Below are 21271 nucleotides of genomic sequence, written 5' to 3' on the forward strand. Positions count from 1 at the left end.
CAGTGTCTCTTTTGCTGTCTCGTACACAGGGTTATTGTTACCATCTTTCTAAATTCCATATATATGCGTTAGTATACTGTATTGGTGTTTTTCTTTCTGGCTTACTTCACTCTGTATAATAGGCTCCAGTTTCATCCACCTCATTAGAACTGATTCAAATGTATTCTTTTTAATGGCTGAGTAATACTCCATTGTGTATATGTACCACAGCTTTCTTATCCATTCATCTGCTGATGGACATCTAGGTTGCTTCCATGTCCTGGCTATTATAAACAGTGCTGCGATGAACATTGGGGTACTCGTGTCTCTTTCCCTTCTGGTTTCCTCAGTGTGTATGCCCAGCAGTGGGATTGCTGGATCATAAGGCAGTTAATTCTTTTCCTGATTGAGCCCACCTCACCTTTGCCCTATAGGAATGCAGCTTTGTCCAATGCTTTTTTGGAGGCTGGTGCCTGACTTTGGAATAAACACCTTTAGAGAAAAATAAGTTTCTTAAAATGTTAACAGGCCTCCTGGCCAGAAGATGATGTAATTCACCTGAACTTTTGCATATGATAAGTTTGAAAGCCTGGCTTCGATTAGGACCAGGAACTGCTGTCTTTGCATGACTCCACCCCTTCCCCCATTATCCTCTATGCATAACTTAAGGTATAAAAACTACTTTGGAAAATAAAGTGTGGGCCTTGTTCACTGAAACTTGGTCTCCCCATGTCGCTCTCTCTCCCAAATTCTGGCTGAGTCTCCATCTGGAGTGCGGAACCCGCCATGCTTGCTAATTATGCCTGGGCTTCTAAGATCCGACTGGGGAGGCCTCAGTGTCTCCTCTCCTTCGGGAGAACGGAAGGACGCCTGCGGCCTACGTAAGTGGTGCAAACTTCTTGTCTTGAAGTTTTATTGGTCTCCTGCGTAAACCAAGCTACTCAGCCTCTTTTCTCCACTGAATTTTCCTACTGAGCTATCCTCATTCTATTACTCTTTATATCCTTAATTAACGTTTAATTAAGCAGTTGTTTCCTGACCCTCGCCTACGCCATCTCTCCTTCGAATACCCTGGATCAGCTGGGGCTGGACCCCGGCAACTAACCTTTAAGTTGGTTGTTATTTTTCCATAAAAATTTGTTATGTTATCTGTTTATGTTAACATGTAATAGGTTACTTTTGACTAGACGGACCTTTGTTGGCAAAGTAATGTCTCTGCTTTTTAATATGCTGTCTAGGTTGGTCATAACTTTTCTTCCAAGGAGCAAGTGCCTTTTAGTTTCATGGCTGCAGTCACCATCTGCAGTGATTTTGGAGCCCCCCAAAATAAAGTCTGTCACTGTTTCCATTGTTTCCCCATCTATTTGCCATGAAGTGATGGGACCGGATGCCATGATCTTAGTTTTCTGAATGTTGAGTTTTAAGCCAACTTTTTCACTCTCCTGTCACAGAGTCAGACACGACTGAGCAACTGAACTGAACTGAATAGGGTACTATCTTACAGGTTATTGATAGGTTGTTGTTTAGTCACTCAGTCGTGTCTAGCTCTTTGCAACCCAATGGACTGTAGCCAATTGGCTCCTCTAGTAGAGAATCCATGGGATTCTCTAGGCAAAAATACTGGAGTGGGTTACTGTGCCCTTCTCCAGAGGATGTTCTCAACTCAGGGATCTAACCTGTGTCTCCTGAATTGGCAGGCAGATTCTTTACCACTGAGCTACCAGGGAAGCCCTAATGATAGGTTATGTGGGTTTATTCTATAAAGCCCATATAAACAAACCCTCTTCAGAGTCCTCTATTTTTTTTATAACAGCTCTATTGAGATATAATTCACATACCAAAAAATTCAGCTATTTAAAGTGTATAGTTCAATGGTGTTTAGTATATTCACAGGATTGTGTAACCATCATCACAATCAATTTTAGCAGAGCCTCACTAAACAATTATTAGCAGACTGATTAATATAGCATAAACAATCTTGCCTATGTTCTCAGGGAGGCAGAAAGAAAAGTTACGTTTTTGGAAGTCACTGCCCAATCCCCACCCACTTTTTGCTGTCAACTTGCTAACCTTGCAATTAATTAGACTCATAGCCTTTTTTTTCCCACCTGCATTGTTAAGCAAAATCTTCCACATGCTGTTTGTAAAATTAATATTTTGAATATAAGCATGGTAAATTTCATCTTTTGTTAATCTTAACTTTGCATACTATTGAGTTTTTTGAATCCCCAATTCATTCTTCTATGATATTAAATATCTCTTCCAGCTTTGCTTAATCAAAAATAGGATAAGCATGCCTGCTCTGTCACAGATAAGAGGGTTGTCTAGGTCAGAGCCAAGGACAGTGCGAAATGTTTTGAACTAATCTAAAATGAGAGATTCTTCTCCCCTGAGTACCATGCAATGAACAGATAAGCTCACCTGACCTACCAGGGTCACTTAACTGTGTCCTCCAAAAAGTTCTCTTGTTTATATCATGGGCCAGCCTTAGAACCAGAGCCAGTAGACAGCCAGTGAAAGGGAAAGAAAAAATATTCTAGAATTTGGTAGCTTAACGGTAATGTTCTCCGCAAAAATAACCAAAGCTAATAGGGTTTCTGCCTTTTATCCCTTGTGAGGGCAACACAGTAAGATGAAATGTAACAGAAACAGCCTGTTAACCAAGCGCTAACAACTTGGCAAGTGTCGGTCTCTGCTAAAAGCAGATGTACCCTGAGGCCATCCCTGTCTCTAAAGAAGGAGAATCTAAAGGAAGAAGGAGTAGAAGGTGCATTTAGAATCAAGGGTTTCAGAATCAAGATATTCAGTGAAATGTAAGGAAGAGGAAATACATTAGGAGAGATTATCTGAGTCTCTTTGAGATTTGTAACATCAGTGGAAAGGCTTTAAACTGTCCCCGGAGAAGTTATCTACTGATAATGGACTAAAGGTGACCCACGGTTCCTAACAAGATCCCAGAAGGGCAGATCCCAGACTCAACCAGTTTCCCTTTCCTCTGTCAGAACTTTGGTTTGTTGAGGTGGTGGAGGTACTGGGGAGAGGCTGGCAATTTATGAGATAAGACAGGATTTGATAATAGATTGAAGGGGTGGGGAATGTTGCAATGGGCTCTGTTCACTTGAAAAGTCTTTTGTAGTTTCTTTGAATTTTGTTTTTATGTTAGGCCTAAGTTATACATGTACACAAGAGTCAAATAGTTTTATAGGTCTTGTTTTGAAAATAGCAGTATGCCATCCACCTCTCTTCACCATTTTCTGTTCCACAGAAGTTAACTATTTTCAACTCTTCTTTATTGAATTTATCAATATTGCTTCTGGGTTTGTTTTTGTTTTGTTTTGTTTTTTTTTTTATGTTTTGGTTTTTTGGCTGCAAAGCAGGTTGGATCTTAGCTCCCTAACCAGGGATTGAACCCTCATCCCCAGTGGACTGCCAGGAAAGTCCCCATTTTCAACTCTTTTTAGCTGACTCTTTTGGCCTTTACTTCTCTATCTCTAAATGACACACTTATGTGGCTATCTGTTGGTATATAGATTTCACATACGTTATTTATGGACGTCCCTCCATGAAAGATGAGACGCCCACCTTCGTTATCATTATCACCACCACATTCACATGGGCTGAGCAGGCTTCACCTTCCCTGTCCTCTCCAAATGGCTGTGTTCTGATATTTGGTTAAAACAATATTCAGTGTTTATATTACTATGACTATGTAAATATTGCTAACATATAAGCCATGAGATAAACCCATGATTTATCTCTTGCACAACCTTTTGTTTTCTCTGGCCCTCACGATGACATTTTTTTTTTCATTTAGTTTTCTACGTACTTAATCATCAATTCAACCCAAACTCCCCATTAATTGTCTACATCTCTTCTCAATAAATTTGGTCATGTTAGGTATTCTCTCAGTTTCATCTTGAAGAAATCTCCCCTGGAGCCCTTTCATCTGCTCCAACCTAGACTGGTTACTCTTTAGGCTGCTGCAGAGCTCTTGCTCTGGGAATTCTCTTTGGCATCATCGTAGAGATTCCCTTTTCTTTTTTTCTAGGTTGGATTCCCTGCTCCTGTATCCTGTGTGACCCTTTTTCTTGGTTTCTTCTTTTTCTGAAGAAACCCATTCTCTGTATTAATCTCATGAAAAAGAGTGTTCTTAAGATAGTCTCTTTGTCCTTAGTTTTCCAAAATTTCATGATGCTGTGCCTTGTTCTGGATCCATTTTCATTCAACATCAAGGACTTTGGTGGATTCTTCAATCTAGAAATCCTTGTCATTCAATTCTGATAAATTTTTTGATTGATTATTTCCTCCTCATCCACTCTTTATTCTCTCACTCTAGAGTCTCCAGAATTGATCCTTTAGTAGAAAAAAAAAATCATTCTCTTTTATTTTCCATGTCTTTTTCTTTTGCTTGATTTTCTAGGAGGTTTCTTCAACTTCACCCTACAAACTTCTAATGCATTTTTTTAAGATCTTATACTTTAATTTCTAAAAGTTCTTTTGGACTTTTCCTTTTTATTGCCTCTTATCTTGTTCTATGGATGCAATATTTTCATTTATCCCTTTAAAAATATTAATGATAATGTGAGGGAATATTTTCCTTCTCTTTGCATAGTCTCTTGTCCTCCAAGTTTTTTCTTTTTCCTGTTTTTTGTTTGGGCAGATATATTTCCACAGATAACTGATGATCCTTAGTTCTCTGTCTACATACAAGAGTAGGGCACCAAAGAGCCAATCAGAGGCTCTGAGCATGTGTTGGACACATTTGATTTCCACTGGACATAAGCAGATCTCTGTGTTTCTGACTGGATTCTTTCTTTGAGTCATCCTCAATATCGTAGGTTTTTCCTTTTAGGCTATCAGCCTCTGCAAAGAAGCCCCTCAATTTCCTGCCTGAATAGTTCAGCTTGGCTGCCAGCATTTAGAAGCTGAAAGAGGATGTAAATATTCTACTGAGCATGGGAATATTTTGTATAATATTGTGTGGTTTCTGTCTCCTAAATGGACCCGGATTGATATAACAACTCTTTCTTTAACTGAATCTGGTGTTTCCCTATCAAGAAACCCTTGATTTTACCCTGTCCAATGAATAAACCTCCAGTGTTATATGTTGAGTTGAGGTACCACCAAATCTTGAACCTTAGTGGCTTCTTGAGTGTAAATCACAATGCTTCTTGGTTCTCCCCCACTACTAGCTTAAGCTTTAGCTTTCCAGGTTCTTCTAAGACAGTGATCATTTTTTCATCTGTTTTCCAGCTTCTGAACTCTTATTGTGGTCTTGTCTCCCGTTCTTCATGTCCTTGTGAGATTCAGTTCAGTTCAGTCGCTCAGTTGTGTCCAACCCTTTGTGACCCCATGAACCGCAGCATGCCAGGCCTCCCTGTCCATCACCAACTCCCAGAGTCCACCCAAACCCATGTCCATCGAGTTGGTGATGCCATCCAACCATCTCAACCTCTGTCGTCCCCTTCTCCTCCTGCCCTCAATCTTTCCCAGCATCAGGGTCTTTTCAAATGAGTCAGCTCTTCGCAACAGGTGGCCAAGTATTGGAGTTTCCGCTTCAACATCACTCCCTCCAATGAACACCCAGGACTGATCTCCTTTAGGATGGACTGGTTGGATCTCCTTGCAGTCCAAGGGACTCTCAAGAATCTTCTGCAACACCTCAGTTCAAAAGCATCAATTCTTTGGCACTCAGCTTTCTTTATAGTCCAACTCTCACACCCATACATGACCACTGGAAAAACCATAGCATTGACTAGACGGACCTTTGTTGGCAAAGTAATGTCTCTGATTTTTAATATGCTGTCTAGGTTGGTCATAACTTTCCGAGGAGTAAGCATCTTTTAATTTCATTGCTGCAGTCACCATGTGCAGTGATTTTGGAGCCCCCAAAAATAAAGTCAGCCACTGTTTCCCCATCTATTTCCCATGAACTGATGGGACCAGATGCCATGATCTTAGTTTTTCGAATGTTGAGCTTGAAGCCAACTTTTTCACTCTCCTCTTTCACTTTCATCAAGAGGCTCTTTAGTTCTTCTTCACTTTCTGCCATAAGGGTGGTGTCATCTGCATATCTGAGGTTATTGATATTTCTCCTGGCAATCTTGATTCCAGCTTGTGCTTCTTCCAGTCCAGCGTATCTCATGATGTACTCTGCATATAAGTTAAATAAGCAGGGTGACAATATACAGCCTTGCTGTACTCCTTTTCCTATTTGGAACCAGTCTGTTGTTCCATGTCCAGTTCTAACTGTTGCTTCCTGACCTGCATATAGGTTTCTCAAGAGGTAGGTCAGGTGGTCTGGTATTCCCATCTCTTTCAGAATTTTCCACAGTTTATTGTGATCCACACAAAGACTTTGGCATAGTCAATAAAACAGAAATAGATATTTTTCTGGAACTCTCTTGCTTTTTCCATGATCCAGCGGATGTTGGCTATTTGATCTCTGGTTCCTCTGCCTTTTCTAAAACCAGCTTGATATACCTCCTTTACTATTACTTTACTAGGGTTTAGGGAGGGAGAAAATGCATGTATTCAAAATGTCTTCCTTATCTGGAAACTTTCCTGTAGTCTCTCAGAACCTATTTATCCCACATAGATTCATGGAGTACCTCATACTGCTTAAGCACTCAGGACACGTCAGTGAACAAAACAGAATACCCTTGTACTTATAGAATTTACATTTGTGTGCTTGTATGTATATCTGTGTGTATGTAAGGAGAGATAATAAAAATAAACCTAAATCCATAGAGTATATATTAGTTATTATATAGGTAAGGTAGAAATTGCAACAGGAGGAGAGAGTATGGAGAAAATGGAACCCTCCTACACTGTTGGTAGGAATGTAAACTGGTATAGTCACTATGGAGAACAGTATGGAGGGTCCTTAAAAAAACTAAAAATAGAGTTACTATATGATCCAGAAATTCTACTTGTGGGCATATATCTGGAAAAAACAAAAACTGATTCAAACAAATACCTGCACCCCAATGTTCATAGCAACACTATTTACAATAGTTAAAACATGGAAGCAATGTAAGTGTTCATTGACAGATGAATAGGACAAAGAAAATGTGGTATGTATATACAATGGAATATTACTCAGCCATAAAAAAGAATTAAAACCTGCCATTTGCAGCAATATGAATTAGACCCAGAGATTATCACACTACAGTATACTAACGCATATATATGGAATTTAGAAAGATGGTAACAATAACCCTGTGTACGAGACAGCAAAAGAGACACTGATGTATAGAACAGTCTTATGGACTCTGTGGGAGAGGGAGAGGGTGGGAAGATTTGGGAGAATGGCATTGAAACATGTAAAATATCATGTATGAAATGAGTTGCCAGTCCAGGTTCGATGCAGGATACTGGATGCTTGGGGCTGGTGCACTGGGATGACCCAGAGGGATGGTATGGGGAGGGAGGAGGGAGGAGGGTTCAGGATGGGGAACACATGTATACCTGTGGCGGATTCATTTTGATATTTGAAAAAAACTAATACAATTATGTAAAGATTAAAAATAAAATAAAATTAAAAAAAAAAAACAAAGTAATTCAAATATATGATATAACTTATATGTGGAATCTAAACAAATGATATGAATGAACTTATTTTTAAAACAAATTAGACTCAGACATAGAAAACAAACTTATGGTAACCAAAGGAGAAAGGAGGAGAGGGATAAATTAGGAGAATGGGATTAATAGATACATACCACTATACAGAAAATAGATTAACAACAAGGACCTACTATATAATGCAGGGGACTATATTCAATATCTTGTAATAATCTATAATGGAAAAGAATTTGGAGAACACATATAAATATGAACCACTTTGCTGTATACCTCAAACTAACACAACACTGTAGATCAACTATACTTCAATTTAAAGAAAGTGCAGCAGCAATCAGTAGTAATTGGCAGGGGGGAAGGCTGCAGTATTTATTAATAATAAAATGATCAGTGTAGGTCTTATCAAGAAAGTAAAATTTGAGCAAAGACTTGAAGGAATTTGAATCATAAATATGTATATTCCTTGTTGGATGGATTTCCACATATTTTCCATAAGTTTAGCCTCTGTTTATCCTTAGCTTAAAGGGAGACCAAAGTCTTCTCTTTATTGTGCACCCTCACTGTATTTGGCTTATAACTCTTCAGAGAACCCACCCTCACTAGCTGCCTACATGCCTGGAGAGAGATTTGAACTTAGGGGCTAACCAGCCATATTCTTTTGGGTAAACACACAATTCTTGAATCTCGGTTTTTCCATTTGTATGTGGGAATGATGGTGAATCACTGGGCCTCATTCTCTACCTGGAAGCTAGTACCTATTTCTTCTAAGGTTAGTAAAATAAAAGCACAATAAAAATTATGTGATGAGCATGACATCTTTGATGATAAGAGAGACACAACCCACTTTTTTTTTTTTTTTTTTTTTGGCAGGGAGAAAATACTGAACTTATCTTGGACTTTAGATTTACTAGGGGCTTCCATGATAGCTCAGTTGGTAAAAATCCACCTGCAATGCAGGAGACCCCAGTTCAATTCCTGGGTCAGGAAGATCCACTGGAGGATGGATAGCCTACCCACTCCAGTATTCTTGGGGTCCCCTTGTGGCTCAGCTGGTAAAGAATCTGCCTGCAATGCAGGAGACCTGGGTTCAATTCCTGGGATGAGAAGATCCCCTGGAGATGGGAAAGGCTATTCATTCCAGTATTCTGGCCTGGAGAATTATACAGTCTGGAGAACTATACAGTCCATGGGGTCACAAAGAGTTGGACACGACAGAGTGACTCTCACTTCACTTAGATTTACTCTGGGGTATACTGAAGTAAGCTGGTTTGACCCTAGCAATCCCACTCAGCCACCCCTCAAGCTCCCACCCACAGTTTTGCAGGCTGACTTCACGATCAATTGGCCAAGCAATATTCTTCCATCTAGGGTCACAATCAAAGGAACTAACTTTGAGTGCTTACATGCCCAGTACTATGCTGGTGCTTTGCCTGTTGATACTCACAACAGTCTGATGAGACATAAGTTTCTAGCCCTAATTTCAAATAAGGAAACTGAATGGTAGAGTTTTTGAAATGTGAGCAAATTAACAAGAAAATAAAAAACCCATTTTATTTAATAGATATATTAGTATGGGTTCTTCAGAGAAAAGAACCAAAGGGACTTTTACCTAACCCATCTCACCATCTATTGACTGATGAACAAATGGATAGGTTTATTATAAGGAATTGTTTCACATGATGATGGAGGCTGAGAAGCCAAAACCTGCAGAAGTTATTATCTATGAAAGCTAGACACCTGGAAGAGTGGGTATAGTGCCAGTGTTCCATAAAACATTCTGAACTGCAACTCCAGGAGGCTGTCTTCTCAGGCTGTTGTGAGTGTCAACAGGTGAAGCACCAGTATGCTCTTCACCCATGTTGATATATCTGTAGTCGTTATTTATTATATATGACTAATATTTCCTGACGGCTCAGTGGTAAAGAATCCACCTGCCAATTCAGGAGACATGGGTTCTACCCATGGTTCGGGAAGACCCCCTGGAGAAGGAAACGGCAACCCACTCCAGGATTCTTGCCTAGGAAATCCTATTGACAGAGGAACCTGGTGGGCTATGGGGTTGCAAAGAGTCAGACACAACTGAGTGACTAAACAAGTGACTAATATTAATATAATACATGCAACATAGATGTAACGTTATAGCTATTCATCATTGATAAATCTATATTTACTCATCCATTCTCATGCTGATGGACATTGAGCTTGTTACCAACTTTTTGCTATTAATATTCTACATCTGTCTCCTTGTAAACATGAGCAAGATTTACTCTAAAATTGAAATTTACTCTAGAATTTACTCTTGTGACCCACAAGATTGGGTCACCAGCATCTTTGACTTTATTCAGTTCAGTTCAGTTGCTCAGCTGTGTCCAACTCTTTGTGACCCCAGACTACAGCACCCCAGGCTTCCTTGTCCATCACCAACTTCCAGAGCTTGCTCAAACTCATGTCCATCAAGTCAGTGATGCCATCCAACCATCTCATCCTCTGTCATCCCCTTCTCCTCCTGCCTTCAATCTTTCCCAGCATCAGGATCTTTTCCAAGGAGTCAGTTCTTCGCATCAGGTAGCCAAAGTATTGGAGCTTCAGCTTCCAATGAATATTTAGGACTGATTTCCCTTAGGATTGACTGGTTTGATCTCCTTGCAGTCCAAGGGACTCTCAAGAATCTTCTCCAACACTACAGTTCAAAAGCATTAATTCTTTCGCATTCAGTTTTCTTTATAGTCCAACTCTCACATCTATACATGACCACTGGAAAAACCATAGTTTTGACTAGATGGACCTTTGTTGGCAAAATAATGTCTCTGCTTTTGAATATGCTATCTAGGTTGGTCATAGCTTTTCTTCCAAGGAGTAAGCGTCTTTTAGTTTCATGACTACAGTCACCATCTGCAGTGATTTTGGAGCCCCCCAAAATAAAGTCTGACACTGTTTCCATTGTTTCCCCATCTATTTGCCATGAAGTGATGGGACCAGATGCCATGATCTTAGTTTTTCGAATGTTGAGTTTTAAGCCAACTTTTTCACTTTCCTCTTTCATTTTCATCAGGAGGCTCTTTAGTTCCTCTTCGCTTTCTGCCATAAGGGTGGTGTCATCTGCATATCTGAGGTTATTGATATTTCTCCCGGCAATCTGACTCCAGCTTGTGCTTCTTCCAGCCCAGCGTTTCTCATGATGTACTCTGCATATAAGTTAAATAAGCAGGGTGACAATATACAGCCTTGATGTACTATTTTCCCAATTTGGAACCAGTCTGTTGACTTTATTAGATATTAATACATTTTCCCCCCAAATGGTTGTACCAATTTACAGTCTCACTAGCAGCACAGAAGTGTTTCCACTGTTCCATTTACTCACCAACACTTGATAGTTTCAGACCTACTTTCCAACGTACTCTTGTAGCTTTAATTCCCACTGCTCTCCTTCATTAAACTTTGATTTCAGCTAAATTATAGTACACACTGATACCTGAATATATCCTGTAATGTACTTCAACATTTGTTGAGTAAGTACACTATGCCAGAGGCCCAGCTAAATATTAGGAAAAATATATGAAAAGACATAGCTCCTGTTCTAAAAGATTTTTTATACTTCCCTGGAGGGACAAAACTTGCAAATAGGATTTAGAATATAATTGTTATGATGAAAGTCTGTATAAATTACAGTACACAGTAAGGCAGAAGCAGCACACAAATGTTCCTCCATCTGGGGCAGGGAAAGGAAGGGGAGTGGGTAGAGACAGTCAGCAGAGCCTTCCCAGAGGAAATAGTTTGACCATGTTTTCACTCTGGAAGATCTTGTCCTTTTCATGACCAGCTCCAAGGCCAACTCCACACAAAATGTCCCAATCACCCAAGGGAAGTACTTTGCATTTTCCTTACAGCCAGCATTATACTGTCTTATATTGTTGTAGATATCTGTATACGTATGCCTTACCTCTTCTACTAAATTATAAATTCATTTGTGGGAGGTAGTTCTATCTTAGACATCTTTCTGTCTCCCACCCAGCCTGGAAGATTACTGACATACATTGTAAATTCAGTCACTGTTGCTGAATGAAAGATTAAAACAAAAGAGTAGGGGCTAAATCATTTGGCTTCCTTTCTTTCAAATGCTTGACTTTTGAAACATTTTAACTAATTACCAAATCAGACTGATTTGGGGCTATTATCCAAGTAACAGGAAGACTTAAAAAAAAATCCTTTATAAACATTTATTTTTTAATTTAATTAATTAATTTAAAAAATCTTTTTCAAAGTCAGTTGCCCAATTCCTTTGGTGCAAATAAACATATTATGTAACCTTATAAAATCTGGCCAAAAAGACTCTCTAGTCTTGTTTCCTGCTTCCTTAATAAACTCTATATGCCCCTTTCAAAAGATCTTGCCAACATTAGTTCATTATCACTGTACCCATCAGCAGAATGAAAAATGTTGGCATATTTTTTTGGTATAGCAATGGAGAAATGAGGTTGAAGCAATTTAGGACTTGGAAGCTAGTGGCTTTTATACTCTCTATAGAATGTCTTCCTCTTTCTCTTCCAACCTGAGTTCCCACCTCATACTGAAACTGACAGTTTGATTTTGTTACAGGATTTTGTGAGAAACATATACTAGCTATTAACTAACAAACCTATATGAAGAAATTTTCATAACTTTTAATATATACCCACTTAAGTGAAAGTGTAGTTGTTCAGTAGTGTCCAACTTTATGCAGCCCCATGAACTGTAGCCCATGAGGCTCCTCTGTCCATGGAATTCTCTTGGCACGAGTCCTGGAGTGGATTGCCATTCCTTCTGCAGTGGATCTTCCCAACTCAGGGACTGAACCTTGGTCTCCCACATTGCAGGCAGATTCTTTACCATGTGAGCCACAGGGAAGGCACTCACTTAAGGACATTATCTATACAGATGAAAACAGAAAGTTTCATAAACTTCAGTTCAGTTCAGTCGCTCAGTCGCGTCCAACTCTTTGCGACCCCATGAACCACAGCACGCCAGGCTTCCCTGTCCATCACAAACTACTGGAGTTTACCCAAACTCATGTCCACTGAGTCAGTGATGCCATCCAACCATCTCATCCTCTGTCGTCCCCTTCTCCTCCTGCATTCAATCTTTCCCAGCATTAGGGTCTTTTCTAAGAAGTCAGTTCTTCACATCAGGTAGCCAAAGTATTGGAGCTTCAGCTTCAGCATCAATCCTTCCAATGAATACTTAGGACTGATTTCCTTTAGGATTGACTGGTTTGACCTCCTTGCAGTCCAAGAGACACTCAAGAGTCCTCCAAAGCATCAATTGTTCAGCTTTCTTTATAATCCAACTCTCACATCCATATATGACTACTGGAAAAACCAGAGCTTTGACTAGACAGACCTTTGTTGGCAAAGTAATGTTTCTGCTTTTTAATACGCTGTCTAGGTTGGTCATAGCTTTTCTTCCAGGGGGCAAGCGGCTTTTAATTTCATGACTATAGTCACCATGTGCAGTGATTTTGGAGCCCCCCAAAATAAAGTCTGTCACTGTTTCCATTGTTTCCCCATCTATTTGCCATGAAGTGATGGGACCAAGCTGAAGCTGAATGGCTCTATAAGGACCTACAAGACCTTTTAGAACTAACACCCAAAAAAGATGTCCTTTTCATTATAGGGGACTGGAATGCAAAAGTAGGAAGTCAAGAAGCACCTGGAATAACAGGCAAATTTGGCCTTGGAGTATGGAATGAAGCAGGGCAAAGGCTAATAGAGTTTGCCAAGAGAACGCGCTGGTCATAGCAAACACCCTCTTCCAACAACACAAGAGAAGACTCTACACATGGACATCACCAGATGGTCAACACTGAAATCAGATTGATTATATTCTTTGCAGCCACAGATGGAGAAGCTCTACACAGTCAGCAAAAACAAGACCAGGAGCTGACTGTGGCTTGGATCATTAACTCCTTATTGCCAAATTCAGACTTAAATTAAAGACAGTAGGGAAAACCATTAGACCATTCATGTATGACTTAATCAAATCCCTTATGATTATACAGTGGAAGTGAGAAATAGATTTAAGGGACTAGGTCTGATAGACAGAGTGCCTGATGAACTACAGGTGGAGGTTCATGACATTTACAGGAGACAGGGATCAAGACCATCCCCAAGAAAAATAAATGCAAAAATGCAAAATGGCTGTCTGAGAAGGCCTTACAAATAGCTGTGAAAAGAAGAGAGGCAAAAAGCAAAGGAGAAAAGGAAAGATATACCCATTTGAATGTAGAGTTCCAAAGAATAGCAAGGAGAGATAAGAAAGCCTTCCTCAGCAATCAATGCAAAGAAATAGAGGAAAACAACAGAATGGGAAAGACTAGAGATCTCTTCAAGAAAATTAGAGATACCAAGGGAACATTTCATGCAAAGATGGGCTCGATAAAGGACAGAAATGGTATGGACCTACAAGAGCAGACGATATTAAGAAGAGGTGGCAAGAATACACAGAAGAACTGTACAAAAAAGATCTTCATGACCCAGATAATCATGATGGTGTGATCACTCACCTAGAGCCAGATCCTGACATGTGAACTTGAGTGGGCCCTAGGAAAATCACACGAACAAAGCTAGTGGAAGTGATGGAATTCCAGTTGAGCTATTTCAAATCCTGAAAGATGATGCTGTGAAAGTGCTGCACTCAAAATGCCAGCAAATTTGGAAATCTCAGCAGTGGCCACAGGACTGGAAAAAGTCCGTTTTCATTCCAATCCCAAAGAAAGGCAAAGCCAAAGAATGCTCAAACCACTGCACAATTGCACTCATCTCACATGTTAGTAAATTAATGCTCAAAATTCTCCAAGCCAGGCTTCAGCAATACATGAACCGTGAACTTCCAGATGGTCAAGCTGGGTTTAGAAAAGGCAGAGGAACAAGAAATCAAATTGCCAATATCTGCTGGATCATCAAAAAAGCAAGAGAGTTCCAGAAAAACATCTATTTCTGCTTTATTGACTATGCCAAAGCCTTTGACTATGTGTATCACAATAAACTGTGGAAAATTCTGAAAGAGATGGGAATACCAGACCACCTGACCTGCCTCTTGAGAAACCTATATTCAGGTCAGGAAGCAACAGTTAGAACTAAACTGGTTCCAAATAGGAAAAGGAGTACGTAAGGCTGTATATTGTCACCCTGCTTATTTAACTTATATGTAGAGTACATCATATAAGTTAAATAAGCAGGGTGAAAATATGTAGAGTACATCACAGAGAAGGCAATGGCACCCCACTCCAGTACTCTTGCCTGGAAAATCCCATGGACAGAAGAGCCTGGTAGGCTGCAGTCTATGGGGTCGCTCAGAGTCAGACACGACCGAGTGACTCTCCTTCCACTTTTCACTTTTCATGCATTGGAGAAGGAAATGGTAACCCACTCCACTATTCTTGCCTAGAGAATCCCAGGGACAAGGGAGCCTGGTGGGCTGCCATCTCAGGGGTCGCACAGAGTTGGACACGACTGAAGCGACTTAGCAGCAGAGTACATCATGAGAAACGCTGGGCTGGAGGAAGCACAAGCTGGAATCAAGATTGCTGGGAGAAATATCAATAACCTCAGATATGCAGAGGACACCACCCTTATGGCAGAAAGTGAAGAAGAAATAAAGAGCCTCTTGATGAAAGTGAAAGAGGAGAGTGAAAAAGTTGGCTTAAAACTCAACATTCAGAAAACCAAGATCACGGCATCCAGTCCCGTCACTTCATGGCAAATAGACGGGGAAACAGTGGAAACAGTGGCTGACTATTTTGGGGGGCTCCAATATCACTGCAGATGGTGATTGTAGCAATGAAATTAAAAGACGCTTACTCCTTGGAAGGAAAGTTATGACCAACCTAGACAGCATATTAAAAAGCCGAGACATTACTTTGTCAACAAAGTCAGTTCAGTCCAGTCCAGTCGCTTAGTTGTGTCCGACTCTTTGTGACCCATGAATCGCAGCACACCAGGCCTCTCTGTCCATCACCAACTCCCGGAGTTCACTCAGACTCAAGTCCATCGAGTCAGTGATGCCATCCAGCCATCTCATCCTCTGTCGTCCCCTTCTCCTCCTGTCCCCAATCCCTCCCAGCATCAGAGTCTTTTCTAATAAGTCAACTCTTCGCATGAGGTGGCCAAAGTACTGGAGTTTCAGCTTTAGCATCATTCCTTCCAAAGAAATCCCAGGGCTGATCTCCTTCAGAATGGACTGGTTGGATCTCCTTGCAGTCCAAGGGACTCTCAAGAGTCTTCTCCAACACCACACTTCAGAAGCATCAATTCTTCGGAGCTCAGCCTTCTTCACAGTCCAACTCTCACATCCATTACATGACCACTGGAAAAACCATAGCCTTGACTAGACGGACCTTTGTTGGCAAAGTGATGTCTCTGCTTTTGAATATGCTATCTAGGTTGGTCATAAGTTTTCTTCCAAGGAATAAGCATCTTTTAATTTCATGGCTGCAGTCACCATGTGCAGTAATTTTGGAGCCCCCCAAAATAAAGTCTGACACTGTTTCCACTGTTTCCCCATCTATTTCCCATGAAGTGATGGGACCGAATGCCATGATCTTCGTCTTCTGAATGTTGAGCTTTAAGCCAATTTTTTACTCTCCTCTTTCACTTTCATCAAGAGGCTTTTGAGTTCCTCTTCACTTTCTGCCATAAGGGTGGTGTCATCTGCATATCTGAGATTATTAATATTTCTCCCAACAATCTTGATTCCAGCTTGTGCTTCTTCCAGCCCAGCATTTCTCATGATGTACTCCGCATATAAGTTAAATAAGCAGGGTAACAATATACAGCCTTGATGTACTCCTTTTCCTATTTGGAACCAGTCTGTTGTTCCATGTCCACTTCTAACTGTTGCTTCCTGACCTGCATATAGGTTTCTCAAGAGGCAGGTCAGGTGGTCTGGTATTCCCATCTCTTTCAGAATTTTCCACAGTTTATTGTGATACACATAGTCAAAGGCTTTGGCACAGTCAATAAAGCAGAAATAGATGTTTTTCTGGAACTCTCTTGCTTTTTCCATGACCCTGCGGATGTTGGCAATTTGATCTCTGGTTCCTCTGCCTTTTCTAAAACCAGCTTGAACATCTGGAAGTTCACGGTTCATGTATTGCTGAAGCCTGGCTTGGAGAATTTTGAGCATTCCTTTACTAGCGTGTGAGATGAGTGCAATTGTGTGGTAGTTTGAGCATTCTTTGGCATTGCCTTTCTTTGAGATTGGAATGAAAACTGACCTTTTCCAGTCCTGTGGCCACTGCTGAGTTTTCCAAATTTGCTGGTATATTGAGTGCAGCACTTTCACAGCATCATCTTTCAGGATTTGAAATAGCTCCACTGGAATTCGATCACCTCTACTAGCTTTGCTTGTAGTGATGCTTTCTAAGGCCCACTTGACTTCACATTCCAGGATGTCTGGCTCTAGGTGAGTGATCACACCATTGTGATTATCTTGGTCGTGAAAATCTTTTTTGTACAGTTCTTCTGTGTATTCTTGCCATCTCTTCTTAATATCTTCTGCTTCTGTTAGGTCCATACCATTTCTGTCCTTTATTGAGCCTATCTTTGCATGAAATGTTCCCTTGGTATCTCTAATTTTCTTGAAGAGATCTCTAGTCTTTCCCATTCTGTTGTTTTCCTCTATTTCTTTGCACTGATCGCTGAGGAAGGCTTTCTTATCTCTTCTTGATATTCTTTGGAACTCTGCATTCAGATGTTTATATCTTTCCTTTTCTCCTTTGCTTTTTGCCTCTCTTCTTTTCACAGCTATTTGTAAGGCCTCCCCAGACAGCCATTTTGCTTTTTTGCATTTCTTTTCCATGGGGATGGTCTTGATCCCTGTCTCCTGTACAATGTCACGAACCTCAGTGCATAGTTCATCAGGCACTCTATCCATCAGATCTAGTCCCTAAAATCTATTTCTCACTTTCACTATATAATCATAAGGGATTTGATTTATGTCATACCTGAATGGTCTAGTGGTTTTCCCTACTTTCTTCAATTTCAGTCTGAATTTGGTAATAAGGAGTTCATGATCTGAGCCACAGTCAGCTCCTGGTCTTGTTTTTGCTGACTGTATAGAGCTTCTCCATCTTTGGCTGCAAAGAATATAATCAATCTGATTTCGGTGTTGACTATGTGGTGATGTCCATGTGTAGAGTCTTCTCTTGTGTTGTTGGAAGAGGGTGTTTGCTATGACCAGTGCATTTTCTTGGCAAAACTCTATTAGTCTTTGCCCTGCTTCATTCCATATTCCAAGGCCAAATTTGCCTGTTACTCCAGGTGTTTCTTGACTTCCTACTTTTGCACTCCAGTCCCCTATAATGAAAAGGACATCTTTTTTGGGTGTTAGTTCCAAAAGGTCTTGTAGGTCTTCATAGAACCATTCAACTTCAGCCTCTTCAGCATTACTGGTTGGGGCATAGACTTGGAATACTGTGATATTGAATGGTTTGCCTTGGAAATGAACAGAGATCATTCTGTCGTTTTTGAGATTGCATCCAAGTACTGCATTTCAGACTCTTTTGTTGACCATGATGGCTAGGAAATGGAGTAGCCATCAACAAAGTCAAGGCTATGGTTTTTCCAGTAGTCATGTATGGATGTGAGAGTTGGACTATAAAGAAAGCTGAGTGCCAAAGAATTGATGCTTTTGAACTGTGGTTTTGGAGAAGACTCTTGAGAGTCTTTTGGACAGCAAGGAGATCCAACTAGTCCATTCTAAAGGAGATCAGTCCTAGGTGTTCATTGGAAGGACTGTTGTTGAAGCTGAAACTCCAATACTTTGGCCACCTGTTGCAAAGAGCTGACTCACTGGAAAAGACCCTGATGCTGGGAAAGATTGAGGGTAGGAGGAGAAGGGGACTACAGAGGATGAGATGGTTGGATGGCATCATCGACTCAATGGACATGAGTTTGGGTAAACTCTGGAAGTTGGTGATGGACAGGGAGGCCTGGTGTGCTGTAGTTCATGGGGTCACAAAGAGTTGGACATGATGGAGCGACTGAACTGAACTGAACTGATGGGACCAGATGCCATGATCTTAGTTTTTTGAATGTTGAGTTTTAAGCCAACTTTTTCACTCTCCTCTTTCACTTTCATCAGGAGGCTCTTTAGTTCTTATCTGCTTTCTGCCATTAGGGTGGTGTTGTCTGCGTATCTGAAGTTATTGATACTTCACATGGCAATCTTGATTCCAGCTTGCCTCATCCAGCCTGGCACTTCACATGATGTACTCTGCCTATAAATTAAATAAGCAGAGTGGCAATATACAGCCTTGACATACTCCTTTCCCAATTTGCAACCAACCCGTTGTTCCATGTCCAGTTCTAACTGTTGCTTCTTGATCTGCATACATATTTCTCAGGAGGAAAATCAGGTGGTCTGTTATCCCCGTCACTTTAAGAATTTTCCAGTTTGTTGTGATCCACACAGTCAAAGGCTTTGACGTAGTCAATAAAGCGGAAGTAGATGTTTTTCTGGAACTCTTTTGCTTTTTGATGATCCAATAGATGTTGGCAATTTGATCTCTGGTTCTTCTGCCTTTTCTAAATCCAGGTTGAACATCTGGAAGTTCACAGTTTACGTACTGTTGAAGCCTGGCTTGGAGAATTTTGAGCATTTCTTTACTAGCATGTGAGATGAGTGCAATTGTGCAGTAGTTTGAGCATTCTTTGGCATTGCCTTTCTTTGGGATTGGAATGAAAACTGACATTTTCCAGTCCTTGTCCAGTGCTGAGTTTTCCAAATTTTCTGGCATATTGAGTGCAGCACTTTCACAGCTTCATCTTTCAGGATTTGAGATAGCTCAACTGGAATTCCATCACCTCCACTAGTTTTGTTTGTAGTGATGCTTCCTAAGGCCCACTTGACTTCACATGTCAGGATCTGGCTCTAGGTGAGTGATCACATATCATGGGTATCTGGGTCATGAAGATCTTTTTTGTATAGTTCTTCTGTGTATTCTTCCCACCTCTTCTTTATATCTTCTGCTTCTGTTAAGTCCATACCATTTCTGTCCTGTATTGAGCCCATCTTTGCATGAAATATTCCCTTGGTATATCTAATTTTCTTAAAGGGGTCTCTAGTCTTAAACTTAGGTGAGAATATTCCATATTGGCTTGTAAATCCTTTGTATTAAAAAGACTAATATGCAACCTTCCCAGATTTTAGGTTGGAAAAGAGATACAGCAGATACTAAAGATATCCACACCCATAGACTCATTGCTGTCAACTCAGCTACACTGATGACTTGGACATATCAGTGGAAGCTTAGTTTGAAGCCAAAATCTATGAACAGGTTTACCTTACAAAGAATTGGAATGGGAAATGATAATCTTTCATGAAGGAAGGTAAGAGGTAAGTACTTGCCTATCATAGTGAGAATCTTTAGCTTTTCCTTCATGAAGGAAATTCCCTTTGCATCTAGCCTTCTGCAGATTCCAAGAAAAAAAAAAAAAGATTCTTTTCATGAAGACATTTGCAAAATCAAGTGTAATGTTTTTATCTTCTTTGAACATTTCACAGAAAAAACTATTGTTGCAGTGAGTTAGTTGCCACAAAAATCAGGAGGAAACACACAGGAATTCACTCATCTCACTTGGTGATGGAGGACCAGCACACAAGACCTACAGTAATGTTTCCAAACTTCAAGGTGGGTGAATGTAATACCTCCTGCAGTTACTAGACTTGTATGAAGAAAGTGGACCTCTTCACAACATATATTCAATCAGGGTCTTTATAAGAATGGTGCGTGGGATAAGGAGAATGGTGAGTCTCTCCAGTCAGGCATAGGGGCTAACATTCAGTGGTGCCAGAATGCAGAAGCCAGAGGGCAGAATGATGGCTTCAGGCAGGAATCAACAGGAGTTGTCTCTGCTTCTTCTGTCGGTAGTTCTCTCCATTTTCTGAGACATGCACTTCTCTGTCACTGTCCCATATATTCATTCCACTCTACCCTCTGTTTGGGAAGAAAAAGACACCAGACCCTTCACAGCCCTGTTCCTGGTCTACTACTGAAGGGCTTACCTTCAATTATCCTTAGCTTGTACATCCATAACTCCTTTCCCCTCAGTCTGGCAACTTAGCAAGTGATTCAATAAAAGGAAAAGGTGTTGGTCAACCTTTTTCGGATGCCAGTAAAAGGGATATCTTCCTACCTTTTGGATTCATCCAACAAAGCTAATAAAATTTTCTAATCCTATAGGACGTGAGTCTCAGTGAACTTTGGGAGTTGGTGATGGACAGGAAGGCATGGTGTGCTGCAGTTCATGGGGTCGCAAAGAGTCAGACACGACTGAGCAACTGATCTGATTTGATCTGATCTGATATTTCTTAGTCTGCGAGTTCAACTGACTTAATCCCAGATTAAGATAAAGTATCAAATTCAACCTCAGACAGACAAGGCAATGCCAAAATTTTGACACTAACACTGAAAAGAGAAGTAGTTCTCCTGTTCAGCTGAGCATGCCTACTCTCAAACAATTTAAAATTCTAGGATTTTGGAGCTGGTAGAGACCTTTGTCCTTGTGACTACCCCTTAGTCTTGGTACTCATGAATCTTGCCTCCAAAAATGTCCACTTTATGTGAAGTGGGACTCTGGTGCAGCCAGAATTTTTTCTGTTACCTCTTTGTAATCAGAGAAAATGCAAGTGGCTGAGATCGTTGTCAGTATGTGGGTGTGGCTGGGGAAAA

At 40.5% G+C, this 21271-nt stretch overlaps 1 long non-coding RNA gene across 1 annotated transcript; it reads left to right on the forward strand.

Moving 5' to 3' along the window:
• The first annotated feature begins 800 nt into the window (after positions 1-800).
• LOC123331368 lies at positions 801-20843 on the forward strand. The gene is made up of 3 exons (XR_006547958.2): positions 801-860; positions 20104-20230; positions 20783-20843. It is a non-coding gene; the product is annotated as an uncharacterized LOC123331368 (long non-coding RNA).
• The last annotated feature ends 428 nt before the right edge of the window (positions 20844-21271 follow it).

This window comes from Bubalus bubalis, chromosome 23, assembly GCF_019923935.1.
Source record: "Bubalus bubalis isolate 160015118507 breed Murrah chromosome 23, NDDB_SH_1, whole genome shotgun sequence".
In the NCBI taxonomy this organism is placed as follows: domain Eukaryota; kingdom Metazoa; phylum Chordata; class Mammalia; order Artiodactyla; family Bovidae; genus Bubalus; species Bubalus bubalis.